Raw genomic sequence first — 4824 nt, 5'->3', positions numbered from 1 at the left:
TGAACTCCAGCTCGCCATTCCACCTGGAGTGTCATCACTCAAACTTAGTCTTGCCTCCATCCCGCTTTGTTAGTATCAGGGTTACTAATTTATGAGTGGAAACTACTTCTGTGTCTCGGGAAGTCGGAGAGTTGAATGCTTAATTCAGCAAGATCTTAGGATCAAGGAGCTGCCAGATGCAAACAGGCAGTTGGCGAACCCGAGCTTAGCCTCGAAAGTAGGAGCAGGCAGTGTAGGACACAAGGTATTGAGAAGAAATGGAGTTTACAGATAATAAATAGGATATAGGAATGTGCGCAGTGCCACATATTCACAGTCACAATCTCCTTCCAGTCTTCTGCATGTTGCTCGGTTTTGTCGTCTTTAATGTCTTGCTACAGCTTTTCAGGTTCTGATGAGACCACATCAGGAACATCGTGTCAGTTTCGGTCTCCACATTGAAGAGACTATACAAGGGGGCATAACGATAAGATTCAGAGTGCGAGATATAGGAGGGATATCCGATGTTGGTTCTTTGCTCCGAGAGTGGATAGGGTGTGGAATGGACTGCCTGCTGTGATAGTGGGGTGGAACGCTTTAGGAACTTTCAAGCGGTCTTTGGATAGGACCATGGCTACAGCTGTCATGATGCTAATTTTAATGACATAAAATCATAGAATTATCTTACACAGACTGGAGCCTAAATCCTCCCCCTTAGCCCAATCAGTCACGTTACCACGTCTCATTATCGATTGAATGAAATTAAATGTAAACATTCCCAAAGTTCCCAAGTGATTTTCCTGTTACACTTCTTCTTTCGTTTATTACCAAGGATTCAGTCAGAAATGGAACATGGAAAGTAACACTGGGGTGAAACCATTCACTTGCACTCAATGTGACAAGAAATTCACGCAGTTATCCAACCGATTGCCAGTCCAACAAATTCACACTCGGGAGAGACTGTTCACCTGCGCCCAGTGTGAGAAGGGATTCACTCAGTTCTGCTCCCTGCTGTCACACCAACAAGTCCACACTGGGGAGAGGCTGTTCACCGGCTCAGAGTGTGGGAAAGGATTCACTGCCTCATTCCACCTGCTGAGGCATCAGCTAGTACATACTGAGGTGAGAGCTTTTTAATGCCCAGACTGCGAACGTGCTTTAAATCTTCAGGTTGTTGGTTCGAGGCCACCCAGGGACGGCTTTTTTGCTGTTTTCTCCCCATCAGCATTCATTGTTCACAGTTCTGGGTTGTTATTGGGTCCTTGGGCAAAATATGTCTCAAGTGTTAACGGCTCTACTGTGATCCGGTGTTACCAAAATAATTTAGTCAATGAATATTCATGAGAAACATATTACATGTAATAAAATATGTATTTCAAATATGCGATTAAACTTGATAACTGGACTTAAAGGTTTAAATGTTGGCTGATCTTCCTACACAATTCCATCTTCCCACAGCTCACCTTCATTTCCGAATAGAACGAAAAGCTTGTCTATCCCAACCTGAAATGTGTTCAATGATGGAACATGCACAACCCTCTGGTGTGGAGAAGTTCAAAGATTCACAACCTTTTGAGTGAAGTAATGTCTCCTCATCTCCGTCACGAATGAACAGCACCCTATCCTGAGACTCTGCCGTAGTGTTTTAGATTCCCTGATCAGTGGAAACAATCTCTCAGCGTCCACCCTATCAAACCTATTCACAATTGTGTGGGTTTCGTTGATATCACCGCCCAGTCTTCTAAACTCCAGGGAATTTCAGCCCAAATTTCTCAGCCCCTTTACATGGGAAAACCCTGTCATCCAGAGAAGAATCTCGTGAACCTTTGCTGTACCACCTCCAATGCAAGTATATCGTCCATTCAATGTAGAGACCGAAACTGCACACAATATTCAAGATGTGGTCTCATCAGAAACTGAAAAGCTGCAGCAAGAGTTTAAGTACGACAAAGCTTAGCAGCATGCAGAAGACTGGAAGGAGATTGTGACTGTGACTATTTGGCACTGCACACATTCCTGCATCAGTGTCCGGAAGAGGAAGATGAGATCCTGTTGTGGTTTTACCTTCTCATCTCTAAACTCCATCTCTTCTCAATACGTTGTGTCCAACACTGCCTGTTCCTGCTTTGGAGGCAACGCTTGGGTTCGCCAACTGTCTGTTTGTATCAAGCAGTGCATTGACCCTGGGATATGGACGGACAGAGGGATCTGGATAGGTGAGGTAGCGACAGAAGCAGAAAGAGGTGTGGCATGAATGTGTTTGGAATTTCATGTGTGTCAGTTACTTCCAGTGATGAATATCTGCCGTATGTTCTCTTGAATGTTTCACAGGAGCCGCAGGGATAAGGGTGGTGGGTTTTGGAAATTGTAATTGATACATGAGCAGCCTGGAGTACTGTCTCACCTCACTGTCACTGTCACTCCAGCTGAGAGCAATCGGTGTTGCCATTGGCTGCAGAAGTCACTTGTATTACAGCTGTCATGGCATATTGTCATGAGATACTTGTCTCGAGTGCAAAAGGTCAGAAATGAAAAGTAAATGCTCTCCTTGATGAACTAAGTGAAAATGAAATGAAAATCGTTTATTGTCGCGAGTAGGCTTCAATGAAGTTACTGTGAAAAGCCCCGAGTCGCCACATTCCGGCGCTTGTCGGGGAGGCTGGTACGGGAATCGAACCGTGTTGCTGGCCTGCTTGGTCTGCTTTAAAAGCTAGCGATTTAGCTGAGTGAGCAAAACCAGCCCCTGCAAATGAATAAACTTTCATTCCCTGACCGGGAATCGAACCCGAGCCGCGGCGGTGAAAGCGCCGAATCCTAACCACTAGACCACCAGGGACGCTGGCCTAATTCAGCGGGACGTTGCCCCAATTCTCTGGTGATCTCGTGGATTCGACCCTGGAACCACTCCGGCCTGGGCACGAGTCCATCAAGCTGATAAGCGAACCTGAACTGCTTCCTGATTGAATCGATAATCAGTGGAATCAGAGCTGCATTTCCCCATAGGGGCTGGAAATGCTACATGCGCAGCAGGTCGGAAACAAATCCAGAGGAGAAGGACACTGATAGGCTTCAACGAACTGACCATGGCGATTGTGCAGTGAGGTAAAATCTGGGTGGCAATTGATCAGATTTTACACATCGCACTGACACAATTATCTCCCAGATATGGGTCCACATTTAATTCAAAATGACAAGAGAGCATTAAAATCTCCGACTTCCAATGACATAGAGGCAATTTTCACTCATAAACCAGTAACTGTGGTACCAAGAAAGCGGGATGGAGACAAGACTAAATTTGATTGGTGACACTCCGGCAGGAATAGAGAGCTGGAGTTCATCCTTGAAAGCAGCAACGTTTAAACAATTGCGCCAAACGTGGGGCTCCAAACCACAATCCGAAACTCAGGCTAGTGGGCACTGGAATAGCAGCTGAACCAATGTCACTGCCCTGCCTTCGCAATGATTGTTGCGAATAGTGGTTCCTTATTCTACTTGTTAAAAGCAGGAGCTACACAACAGGATCAACGTTGAGTGGCACTGATTCTGCAGAAGAGAACAATCAACTCAGCGAAACTGCATGAAACTTTCACAGCACTGGGAATCAATCCCACATTGCTATATAGACTGGAATCGAAATCCTCTGTCTTGCACCTCTTGTAAGAAGTCTTACACCAGGTTAAAGCTGTGCTCCGAAAGCTATGATTCCAAATAACCCTATTGTACTTTAACCTAGTGTAACAGGAGTGCAGAGTACTGGGCTAATGGCAAGATTCTTGGAAATGTAGATGAACACAGAGATCTCGGCATCCAGGTACATAAATCCCTGAAAGTTGCCACCCAGGTTAATAGGGCTGTTAAGAAGGCATATGGTGTGCTAGCTTTTATCAGTAGGGGGATTGAGTTTCGGAGCCACGAGGTCATGCTGCAGCTGTACAAAACTCTGGTGCGGCCGCAGCTGGAGTACTGCGTGCAGTTCTGGTCACCACATTATAGGAAGGATGTGGAAGCTTTGGAAAGGGTTCAGAGGAGATTTACTAGGATGTTGCCTGGTATGGAGGGAAGGTCTTACGAGGAAAGGCTCAGGGACTTGAGGTTGTTTTCGTTAGAGAGGAGAAAGCTGAGCGTTGACTTAATAGAGACATATAAGATCGTCAGAGGGTTAGATAGGGTGGACAGTGAGAGTCTTTTTCCTCGGATGGTGATGACCAACACGAGGGGGCATAGTTTTAAATTGAGGGGTGGTAGAAAAAGGACAGATGTCAGAGGCAGTTTCTTTATTCAGAGAGTAGTAGGGGTGTGGAACGCAATGCCTGGAACAGTAGTAGACTTGCCAAATTTAAGGGCATTTAAGTGGTCACTGGATAGACATATGGATGAAAATGGAATAGTGTAGGTCAGATAGGCTTCAGATGGTGTCACGGGTCGGTGCAACATCGAGGGCTGAAGGGCCCGTACTGCGCTGTAATGTTCTATGTTGTAAGACCTTTTCCTGTGCCCACCGCAGCAACTCCATATCCGTGGACGTCTTGGCCATACTACCAGATTCTGGATTTTCTCTGACACTGGGAGAAAGTGCAAATTGCTCAGTCACCCGAAGCTGGAATTGAACCCGGAACACAAGAGCTGTGAAGCAGCAGTGCCACCATGTGTGGTGAACCAGCCCAGAGACGCTGGTTTGCTATTCAAATGTTCTCTGCTGCGAACTGAACATTGAATTGCAGAGTCCCTCACACGTTGCAGCAAAAAAAACTGCTCCAGGTGAGGATCGAACTCACAACCTCGGCATAGCTCGCTGTCTGCACTGCTGTATAAGTACCGCGCGCTAACCGATTGCGCCACTGGAGC

At 46.2% G+C, this 4824-nt stretch overlaps 2 non-coding genes across 2 annotated transcripts; both read right to left on the bottom strand.

The window, feature by feature from the left end:
* Positions 1–2743: 2743 nt before the first annotated feature.
* trnae-uuc lies at positions 2744–2815 on the bottom strand. Its single transcript has one exon. It is a non-coding gene; the product is annotated as a tRNA-Glu (tRNA).
* A 1914-nt stretch (positions 2816–4729) lies between these two features.
* Positions 4730–4824, bottom strand: trnai-uau. The gene is made up of 2 exons: positions 4787–4824; positions 4730–4765 (listed from the first exon to the last, which is right to left on the bottom strand). It is a non-coding gene; the product is annotated as a tRNA-Ile (tRNA).

Source organism: Scyliorhinus canicula, chromosome 17, assembly GCF_902713615.1.
Source record: "Scyliorhinus canicula chromosome 17, sScyCan1.1, whole genome shotgun sequence".
Taxonomy (NCBI): domain Eukaryota; kingdom Metazoa; phylum Chordata; class Chondrichthyes; order Carcharhiniformes; family Scyliorhinidae; genus Scyliorhinus; species Scyliorhinus canicula.
Note: the sequence above shows the minus strand (reverse complement) of the source record. Positions and strands in the feature narration are given on the sequence as shown.